Below are 12,603 nucleotides of genomic sequence, written 5' to 3'. Positions count from 1 at the left end.
CGAGTTACCGGCCGTGAGATCCGAGCAATAAATAACTCCCCGCCTCCACTACTACTGCTCAGCCAGATCACAACAATTCTCCCCATAGACTCCCCAGCGCTCCCCGCCTCCACTACTACTGCTCAGCCAGACCACAACAATTCTCCTCATAGACCCCAGCACTCCCCGCCTCCACTACTACTGCTCAGCCAGATCACAACAATTCTCCTCATAGACCCCCAGCGCTCCTCGCCTCCACTACTACTGCTCAGCCAGATCACAACAATTCTCCTCATAGACCCCCAGCGCTCCCCGCCTCCACTACTACTGCTCAGCCAGATCACAACAATTCTCCCCATAGACCCCCAGCGCTCCCCACCTCCACTACTACTGCTCAGCCAGATCACAACAATTCTCCCCATAGACCCCCAGCACTCCCCGCCTCCACTACTACTGCTCAGCCAGATCACAACAATTCTCCCCATAGACCCCCAGCGCTCCCCGCCGCCACTACTACTGCTCAGCCAGATCACAACAATTCTCCCCATAGACCCCCAGCACTCCCTGCCTCCACTACTACTGCTCAGCCAGATCACAACAATTCTCCCCATAGACCCCCAGCACTCCCCGCCTCCACTACTACTGCTCAGCCAGATCACAACAATTCTCCCCATAGACCCCCAGCGCTCCCCGCCTCCACTACTACTGCTCAGCCAGATCACAACAATTCTCCCCATAGACTCCCAGCACTCCCTGCCTCCACTACTACTGCTCAGCCAGATCACAACAATTCTCCCCATAGACCCCCAGCGCTCCTCGCCTCCACTACTACTGCTCAGCCAGATCACAACAATTCTCCCCATAGACCCCCAGCGCTCCCTGCCTCCACTACTACTGCTCAGCCAGATCACAACAATTCTCCCCATAGACCCCCAGCACTCCCCGCCTCCACTACTACTGCTCAGCGACATCACAACAATTCTCCCCATAGACCCCCAGCGCTCCCCGCCTCCACTACTACTGCTCAGCCAGATCACAGCAATTCTCCCCATAGACCCCCAGCGCTCCCCGCCTCCACTACTACTGCTCAGCCAGATCACAACAATTCTCCCCATAGACCCCCAGCGCTCCCCGCCTCCACTACTACTGCTCAGCCAGATCACAACAATTCTCCCCATAGACCCCCAGCGCTCCCCGCCTCCACTACTACTGCTCAGCCAGATCACAACAATTCTCCCCATAGACCCCCAGCGCTCCCCGCCTCCACTACTACTGCTCAGCCAGATCACATCAATTCTCCTCATAGACCCTCAGCGCTCCCCACCTCCACTACTACTGCTCAGCCAGATCACAACAATTCTCCCCATAGACCCCCAGCGCTCCCCGCCTCCACTATTACTGCTCAGCCAGATCACATCAATTCTCCTCATAGACCCCCAGCGCTCCCCGCCTCCACTACTACTGCTCAGCCAGATCACATCAATTCTCCTCATAGACCCCCAGCGCTCCCCGCCTCCACTACTACTGCTCAGCCAGATCACAACAATTCTCCCCATAGACCCCCAGCGCTCCCCGCCTCCACTACTACTGCTCAGCCAGATCACAACAATGCTCCTTATAGACCCCCAGCGCTCCCCGCCTCCACTACTACTGCTCAGCCAGATCACAACAATTCTCCCCATAGACCCCCAGCGCTCCCCGCCTCCGCTACTACTGCTCAGCCAGATCACAACAATTCTCCCCATAGACCCCCAGCACTCCCCGCCTCCACTACTACTGCTCAGCCAGATCACAACAATTCTCCCCATAGACCCCCAGCGCTCCCCGCCTCCACTACTACTGCTCAACCAAATCACAACAATTCTCCCCATAGACCCCCAGCGCTCCCCGCCTCCACTACTACTGCTCAGCCAGATCACAACAATTCTCCCCATAGACCCCCAGCGCTCCCCGCCTCCACTACTACTGCTCAGCCAGATCACAACAATTCTCCCCATAGACCCCCAGCGCTCCCTGCCTCCACTACTACTGCTCAGCCAGATCACAACAATTCTCCCCATAGACCCCCAGCGCTCCCCGCCTCCACTACTACTGCTCAGCCAGATCACATCAATTCTCCTCATAGACCCTCAGCGCTCCCCACCTCCACTACTACTGCTCAGCCAGATCACAACAATTCTCCCCATAGACCCCCAGCACTCCCCGCCTCCACTACTACTGCTCAGCCAGATCACAACAATTCTCCCCATAGACCCCCAGCGCTCCCCGCCTCCACTACTACTGCTCAACCAAATCACAACAATTCTCCCCATAGACCCCCAGCGCTCCCCGCCTCCACTACTACTGCTCAGCCAGATCACAACAATTCTCCCCATAGACCCCCAGCGCTCCCCGCCTCCACTACTACTGCTCAGCCAGATCACAACAATTCTCCCCATAGACCCCCAGCGCTCCCTGCCTCCACTACTACTGCTCAGCCAGATCACAACAATTCTCCCCATAGACCCCCAGCACTCCCCGCCTCCACTACTACTGCTCAGCCAGTATGTACGATTGGGTAAGAAACAAATTGAAACCAATGTGGCTTAGTAGAGAAGTAAAACAAAAGATTAAAAATAAGAAAAAGGCATTTAAATCGGACAAATCAGATGCGTCCTATAAAAGATATAAGGAAGCCAATAATACGTGCAAAAAGGCGATTAGATTCACTAAACTTCAAAATGAAAAGATGATAGCCAAAGAGAGCAAAACCAACCCCAAAGCATTCTTTAAGTGCATAAATTCTAAAAAATGAAAGTGTAGGTACACTAAAAACTGAAATGGGAGTGTTAGTTAATGAAGACCAGGAAAAGGCAGAAATTTTAAATAACTATTTCTCATCCGTATATACTAAGGAAGAACCCATGGCAATACATGCGCTAATGATTGCTGCTAAAAACTTGCAGCAGAATTGTAATTGGTTAACTCAAGACAAGGTGCTGCAGTAACTAAAGAAAGTTAATATAAACAAAGCTCCAGGGCCTCACGGTATCCATCAACGAGTACTTAAGGAACTAAGTGTACCTCTACTTTTAATCTTTCAAGATTCTTTTCTTTCAGGAAGTGTTCCGGAGGACTGGAGGAAGGCAGATGTGGCTCCTATATTCAAAAAGGGTTCAAATCCTTGCCTGTAAATTATAGACACGTGAGCTTAACTTCTGTGGCTGGGAAAATATTTGAAAGGCTATTAAGTGATAGTATTCAAGAATTCCTTGAGAATAACATGGTTATCAGCAAAAATCAGCATGGTTTTATGAAGCACAGGTTATGTCAAATGAACTTGATAGCATTCTAAGAAGAAGTAAGTAGAAGTATAGATCAGGGTGTTGCAGTGGATGTGATATAGTTCCACGCAATAGATTAGTGTTCAAACTCAAGGAAATCGGTCTAGATGAAAATACTTGTTTTTGGGTAGAACATTGGCTTAAAAATAGAGTACAAAGAGTTGTCATTAATGGTAAATTTTCAAGCTGGACAGTGGTGGTAAGTGGTGTCCCTCAGGGTTCTGTTCTGGGACCCCTTCTATTTAACATGTTTATAAATGATCTTGAAGACAGCATTGCAAGTCATGTTTCAGTGTTTGCAGATGACACAAAACTATGTAAAGTGATACAATGTGAGCAAGATATTACTTTGCTGCAGAGGGATTTAGATAGACTGGGGGACTGGGCACTCAAATGGCAGATTAAATTTTATTATGCACTCTTGTGTAAAGAATGCACAAGCAACGTATACCCTTAACCCCTTCCCGACCGAAGACGGAGATTTTCCGTCAAGCTTGTCCGTGCGTTAAGGACCGCTGACGGAAAATCTCCGTCATTTACTAACGTTAACGCCAGATTGCGGCGATCGTGGGGTTAACGTTGTTGCTGGGTGCCTCGATGTCAGAGGCAGACCAGCAACTGCCAAAAGAGCTGTCCCAGCACATGTGATCGCTGTGACAGCCAGTCACAGCAATCACAGTGCTGCTGGGATTCCTGATCCTCCTCCCTCCACCTCTGTGTGGTTTCAGAAGTGGAGAGAGACGGATCAGTGCTGAAACATTGTGTGCTATTTTAGTTAAAAGTGTATCTGTGTTTTAAAAGTCATTGTAATACTTTTAAAACAGTTTTAACCCTTTCCCTGCCCTTTTGATCACTGCCTGCAGTGATCAGTTTACTGATCACAGTATTTAATTGTGATCTAATTTTATTTTTTTTATCCTCAAGGGTTAATTTAGATTTTTTTTTAACCCTTAGGGGTTAATTTTATTTAATTTGTTATTTAATTAATTTAACGTTAATTCCTTAGTTAGCTGGAGTGGGTGGACTTTAGTGGGATTTTGGGAACTTGAGTGTTAGGCTAGTTAGAGACGAAAAGTTTAGAAACTTTCTGAAAAGTTTAAAAAAAACTATAAAAAAAAAGTTACAAAAAAAAAAGTTTGTTAAAGTTACACCTTCATAATGTCTAGAAGGTACACTGCTGAGGAGGCTTATGATATACTAGCTAGCAGCCGACTCTGACGCCACAGACACTGCCTCTGAGAGTGGTGGTGAGACTGTGCCAGATTCTGCAGGGCCCTCTGTTGTAAGCGCCGAGTCCCCTGACCTGGCTCATGACGCTGGTGACTGGGAACCCATAAATGATTTCACACCTGACATCCCACTGTTTACTGGCAGTCCTGGAATTCAGTTGGACGTCACCAACTACAGGGCACTGGATTTCATGCAGCTATTCTTGGGGGATGATATTTTAGGGGATATAGTCACCCAGACCAACCTTTATGCTGTGCAGTACCTGACACTTAATGATCAGAGTCTCATCGCCAGGCAAGGGAGTTGGTACCCCACCAGTGTGCCAGAATTAAAAAAAAATTTGGGCACTAACAATGCTAATGGGCATTATTAAAAAACCCAGCATCAATATGTACTGGTCCAAAAATCCTGTATGCAGCGCCCCTATTTACTCCCAGACCATGAACAGGTCCAGATATGAAGCAATGCTTTGCTTTTTACACTTTAGTGACAATTCGAAGTGCCCCCCAAGAGATAATCCTCAATACGATAACCTCTATCAGCTTCGCCCCCTTATTTCCCACTTCAACAGACAGTTTGGCTCAATGTACACCCCACAAAAAAATATTTGTGTAGACGAGTCTCTTATGAAATACAAGGGCAGACTGGGGTTTAAACAATATATCCCGGCCAAAAGATCCCGGTATGGGATAAAGTTGTATAAACTTTGTGAAAGTGCCAGTGGGAATGTTTAAACCTTCCGTGTTTACGAAGGTAAAGACAGCAGCCACTTGGATCCCCCAGGTTGCCCGGATATAATTTGGACGAGTGGAAAAATCGTATGGGATTTAATTAACCCATTGCTAAATAAGGGGTATCATTTATTTATAGACAATTACTATAATAGCATCCCGCTTCTTGGTATGCTTTATTGCTTTGAAACTGTGGCCTGCGGCACTAGCCGAAAGACACGTGTCAGTTTCCCAAAAGTCCTGGCACAAAAAAAGCTGAAGAGGGGGGAAACGGCTGCTCTCTGCCAGGACGAACTGCTGGCTCTCAAATTCAAAGATAAGAAGGAGGTGTTCATGCTAACATCTATGCATACGGAGCACACTCGAAGAGTCGCAGTTCGTCGCAGTCTGCATTAGGCAGTATAACAAGCACATGGGGGGAGTTGACGTGTCCGACCAACTGCTGCAACCCTATTTAATAGTGAGGAAGACCAGGGCATGGTACAAAAAGCTTGGCATTTACCTTATGCAAATGGCGACTCACAATGCCTTTACTCTGTATAAAAAGGCAAATGCTGACCTTAAAGCCACATTTCTGGATTTCCAGTTTCAGCTTATTTCTGGGCTGCTCACTGAGTGCCACAGTGGGGAACCATCAGCTGGGCCTAGCAGCAGAAGGGTTTAGACAGGTCACTTCTGTTTCCGGATACCACCAACCCCCAAAAAGAAGATACCCCAGAATAGGTGCAGGTTGTGCTACCAGAGGGGCGTAAGGATGGAAACCAGCTTTTATTGCCCTGATTGCCCCTCTCAGCCCGGCTTTTGCATTGGCAACTGTTTTAAAGTTTTTCACACCCAGGGAGAATAAGTTGCTCATTGTGTATATATATATATATTTGTGGTCGGTTAATATCGTATAGTGAAATAACTTGTGATTGGAATTAAGTCGGTGTGGTGTGCCGGAACCGACGTAGAGGGTAGGCCTGAAAAAGAGGGCCTCCCTGAATGAATTGTATAAGAGGGAGAGGTGGGTGGGGTGAACAGCGTGCGTACGGCAGGTAGGAAGGGGGGGAGTAGCGTTTATATGGAACGCTTAACTCCTCCCACAAATACAGGCCTTACGGCCTTAAACTTGTGGTCGGTTAATATCGTATAGTGAAATAACTTGTGATTGGAATTAAGTCGGTGTGGTGTGCCGGAACCGACGTAGAGGGTAGGCCTGAAAAAGAGGGCAAAAGGAAATGCCAGAAAACACACTTATAGCACTATAATTATCATATAAAATCCATTGTCTTACTACTCATGCGTTGGGAATGTTCCTGTATAATGTAGCTGATTTCTAGTGACTCTAATTGTTTGTACCGGCGTACTGCTACTGGATGTCGTGCTTATAGAAAGGATGTGAAAAATAGGAGCCAGTGGTCCTACCTACTTTAATGACAGGAGTGTGAATGTAGAATCGTATTTAGAAGTAGTTAGGGAATGATTAGTAGGACAAGTATCTTGATTGTCTGGTTTGAATGTTGGCGTGACGCGGTGTAGTGTTTGTACCTTCTTGAATTTCCTTGGGGAGACATGATTTACCAGTCTGATTAGTTGTGATCGTGGAGTTGTAGGGTTCCAGAACCCTTGTATGGTTGCAGGCACACAGATTTAAGACCTGGTTGTGTGGCGCGAATGCTGTTTAGGGAGTCTGATACTGCCCAGTATTCCCATCTGTGTACGTACGTTACTGTAGAGCGATAAACCAATTATTATCTTTTGATATCTTATGTTAAGATGGGGTATGGTTTGAAAGGCTTGTCAGAAACGTGTATGTCAGTTCGGTATAGTGCGATCGTGTGCGTATGAAGGTTTGAATAAAAGGTGGCAAAAATGTAGAAAAGACTACAGGGTGATCAGTATGCCTGTGGAAGTCATGCTCCACTGATTCTTGGAAGAATGTCACAACTCTGTTATATGTATCTTAGAGCAAACGAATAATGTTCTAGATGATAACTTGTGTCGAGCCCCAATAGCCGAGTGACCGGAAGGGGATGCTGAAATGCGGATTATGCTTGAGAGTTGTGAGTTGGGTGAGGTACGAGACTGAGTGACTCTTGGTTAGTCGACCCTAATAGATACGAAAATGCTGCAATCCCTCGTCCGATGTTGCCTTCGTAGGACATCCTGAAAAAGAACATGACAACAACAATGAACTCAAATAACAACAATACGGTAAAGTAAACTAGAACTGGCTGGCTAACTAGTGCCGAAGCGAAAAGCTCACTACCCCGTGACAAGTGAGGCCCTGCTAGTAGCCAAGCGGCTAGTGAGAGGCTCTACCTATGATTTGGGCGTGGGGCTCGAGCCACTAGCGTGGTGACGGGGTGGTGGCCTCTCGGTGACAGTAAAGATCCAAAAACGTGTGGCCGTGTCAGGTGAGGCCCTAACTATAAACCCGATAGGTGGGTCAATGCGAGGCTCTAACTATGATTTGGGCCGAGGGGCGAAAATCTCCGTGTTGAGATTGGGGAGTTGGCCTCGCAGGACCAGCTACGTTGTACAGCTGAGGCCAGCTCCTAACCCTAGATAGCCAGTTCTCTGACCCTAGACGGGGGCTTGATAAGGGGGTAACGTAACATGCTTGGTAACCCAAGTTGTGGTTAATGATAGGTACCCGGACTTTCCCAGACAGAGACAGAGGAAACGAAGGGAGAGAAAGGAGGAAGAAAGAAGAGGAAAGGAACTGAAGTTGAGGGAAGGAAAATAATGTGCAGTATAGTGAAGTACTATGGAGATATAGCTGATAGTACCGTATCGATAGACCCTGAGGGTGCTGAAGATTCTCGTGAAGGTTACTATATAAACCTGAAAGGAGATGTAAGAAGGCGTTGTGCCAAGAAAACGTTGTAGCAGCTGACGAGAGGAGGGTGAAATTAGCAAAGTAGTTAGTAACAAAACGATTGTTACGGGTAGCGAGTACGAATGAAGAGTTGTCGAGTGTAGCCGTGGCCTGACGAGGCAAGGCAGGAATCAAGCCCCCGTATCCCAAAACCCAATCGTGTAACAACGTGGCCTAGTAGAGGCAGTTGTTTGGAAACAAAATTAAACCTGATAGAAACAGGTGACAATCGTTTGACTAAAAGGCCAATTGTGTAACAATTGTAGGAAATGTGAACGAAAACACATTTATACCTGTTAGAAACAGGCGACAATAGCGAACCAGTAATTGTCTACTGATAGCAGATGACAATATGAAACAACAATAGTAATTGTGAAACTAATGTAACATTTGTTTGTTTTCCTTCAAATTACCCACACGAAAAACATTTACCTTAAAGTCTTGCCTGCACAGTATAACTTACAGAGTTGTCCCCCCAACAAGGGTATTACATAAATTACTACCCTAGCCAAAGCTGGGAGTGATAGGACAGGCAGTCCAATAACAGTGAAAGAATGGTTATCCACATGGTGAAGCGGCTGAATAATAACCTCAGTTATTATAATAATATTGCGAAACTTACGTAATCGTAATTGAGACAGGCAATTGTACTGTCAACTGATCAGTCTGAGTCAACCGCGATTTAAACACTAACGGAATTACCTACAATGTAGGACCACAATAAATAAAAAGAATATTTGAAGACCTGTTTAAACCATGTTATTAATGTATCACACCAGTGTTTGGTTGCAGCCTAAAACAGTGAAACTGACAGTTACAGGAAAATTGCAAAATCGCTAAGGAAAACGCTGAAATCCCAATTATACTGACTGTATAAAGGTTGCAATGTATTAGTTGCAAATGTGAAAGAAACCATGGCAGTGGTACCTGCAACGATCATATTTCCGCAAAAAGATACAGACATAATTGATAATAATTACCAAAAACAAACAGTCTGCCGAAACGCAACCTGATTGCCGGTCTCATACGAATCGTGTTGTTCGTGAGTTTCAAGCGTTTATGAGTTAGAACGTTCGTGAGTTTGAGCGTTTGAAATATAGGTCATAACTTGCCCAGGCGTTGTATGGCCGCACTAGCCCGAACGAGGCTATTCCCACCGATTACCTGAACGTTAGTTTGTTTGTCGGTTCGATACCCCAACGTGTAACAACGTGGCCTTGTCGAGGCAGTTGTTTGAAATGTGGACGAAACTTAATTGTACCTGATAGAAATAGGCGATAATAGCGAACTAGTGATTGTCTAATGATAACAAATGACAGTATGCAACATTAATAGTAATTAGCGGGGAATGTTAAATGGCGGTAACGCCTGAACCTGAGGTAATTCGATATATGTATAACAGGAGTTGCACAAGCGTCAGTGTAATCTGGGAGATAAAATAATCCAACATATACAGCGTTTAATTTGTTAGATTAACTTGACCCAATAAAACAGTACATGCATAGTGTCAGGCATTGAGTAGTATTACACGGGATGCACCAATTGTAGAAACACCATTAATAAACCTGAAAACAGGATGGCAGAGAAGCAACATATTATACAGAATAAAACAGCAAATACCATCAAACCACTAGGTGGAGATACCAGCCGAATAAACTAGGACTTTGTACTGATACAAAAAAACATAATGGAAAGCATGCCCCAAATCTCTAATTTAGTAATATGAAAGGTAAAGCCATGACTTGCATGACTAACGTAAAAACAGAGTTGCTCAGTGTTCATTTACAGAGATGAGTTATTAAATGCTGCTCTTAAATTGACGTGTATTGTTTAAAACGGATTGCAAGCCATTTGATTCATACCCCCAACTGTTACTGAATCGGTATTTAATTTCCCCAGTCACTTTGAACCAGGGGCAAATAGCATCACATCTCAGAGAACAAGACCCTACTTAAACTAGTGATTGACCTGGGGGTCAGAGTATTCCAGAGGCACCCAGGCTGCCAGTGTCCTAAAGAGTGCAAGAGAATTGCTCCCAGCAATCATATCCCCGACATGTGTGTTCCGGTCCCCCATGAGACCACAGCGATGTGGAGGGGACCGGAATGAGAAGACTCACGGTTAGCAGGCAAGCCGGACCGCCGATAGTACGGCTGGAGATTGTCGAACAGCAAATAGCCCGAGCGCGGCTATTTGCCGATTACCTCGGCGTTCGCATGTTTGTTGCCCGAAAGGAGGAGCGGGGGAACGGAGAGGAAGCCGGACCGGAAGAGGCGAGGACCGGAAGAGCCTGAGTGCCGGAAGTTTGGCTGTCACTGAGTGAACAGCGTGCGTACGGCAGGTAGGAAGGGGGGGAGTAGCGTTTATATGGAACGCTTAACTCCTCCCACAAATACAGGCCTTACGGCCTTAAACATATAAAAATTCAACAATTTCTGGCACTCTTCCCAAACAAATGAATCACATCCAATAATTACCAGGTGCCTCTCCGTGCGAAAATATAAACCAAAAAAGATTGAGAGCACTCAGTGGATTTTGTAACTCAATACTATATTAAATATAACGCATACAAATCAACGTTTCGACCGTCTAGCGGTCTTTATCAAGATCATTTATATATATATATATATATATATACTTTTTTTTTGTTATTATTTAGTTCTTCCATTTTAAAGTTGCTGACAACGTTTAGGGCCAAGGAGGCTACTGCAATTCTTACCTCTGACTGATTATTTTTATTTTTCTAATTTTAGTTAGTTAATTAGGGTGCGTGGTAATTCATAGGAAGTTGGGGAGTTTATTGTTACGCTAGGGGTGAAAAGATTTGAAAAAAATAGAAAAAAAAATATTTTATAACATTATTTAGTTAAAGTTCTTGTGTAAAAAGTAAAAAATGCTTAGGAAGTTATGAATTCTATCAGCAGACAGGCAGTGCCCCAGAGTTTGATGCAGGTTAATACGGTGATTAATACCTTCTTTTAAAAATGGTAGGCCTTTGTGGGGTGGTTTGATTTATCAGCCTGCTAAGATGCTCTAAAATTGCACATGGACCCAGCGTCAAAGTTTGAAAAAAACTGATATGGCTTAGTCTCCAATGTGCCCCTTCAACATCCCCATATCCCTAAAAAAAGGTACACATGGGGGCAGTGGTGTATCCTGGTTTTGTGCTGCCCTAGGCAGGACAAAACTCAGGCGCCCCTCTCCCCCACCCCCCCCCCCCACCCCCGCGACACCCCCACCCAACCCTTCCCCCTCCCCGTCCCGCCTTCTAAATACACACATACACACACAAATTCACTGACAGATACGCATACACTAGCTAACAGACACACACACACTAGCAGACACACACACTCACTAACAGACACACACCCTCACTAACATACACACACCCTCACTAACATACACACACCCTCACTGTCAGACACACACACTCTCATATATATAATATATAATAATATATATAATATAATATATAACATATAATATAATATATAACATATAATATAATATATAACATATAATATAATAAATAACATATAATATAATAATATATAATATAATATATATAATATATAATACATTATATAATACATAATATAATAAAATTATATTTATAATATAATATATATATAATATATATAATGTATATAATATATATAATATATATATAGAATATATAATATATATAATATATAATATATAATACATTATATAATACATATAATAATATAATATTTAATATATATAATATAATATATAATATATATAATGTATATAATATATATATAATATAATATATATAATATATTTAATATAATATAATATATATAATATAATAATATATAATATAATAATATTATATCATATATATAATATAAATATATAATATATAATATAATATATAACATATAATATAATATAATATATAATATAATATATAACATATAATATAATAATATATAATATAATATATAATACATTATATAATACATAATATAATAATCTATATAATATAATATATAACATATAATATAATAATATATAATATAATATATAATACATTATATAATACATAATATAATAATCTATATAATATATAATATAATATATATAATATAATATATATAATATAATATAAATATATAATATAAAATATATATATAATATATATAATATAATACAATATATAATATATAACATATAATATAATATATAACATATAATATAATAATATCTAATTAATTTAACCTACCCCCCAGCCTCCTTACCTTTGGGAATGCTGGGGGGAGGTCTCTTTCTCCCTGGTGGTCCAGTGGCTGCCGGGCGTGCAGGCTGCTGTGCGCTGGTGGGTAGGCGGCTGGCGAGGGAGCTCTTCCTTTGAGCGCTCTGCTCAGCTCCCTCGCGCGCCGCAGAGTGAGGCTGGGAGCCGGAAGATGACGTCATATTCCGGCTCCCAGCCTCACTCTGCGGCGCG

Source organism: Pelobates fuscus, chromosome 3, assembly GCF_036172605.1.
Source record: "Pelobates fuscus isolate aPelFus1 chromosome 3, aPelFus1.pri, whole genome shotgun sequence".
Taxonomy (NCBI): domain Eukaryota; kingdom Metazoa; phylum Chordata; class Amphibia; order Anura; family Pelobatidae; genus Pelobates; species Pelobates fuscus.
Note: the sequence above shows the minus strand (reverse complement) of the source record.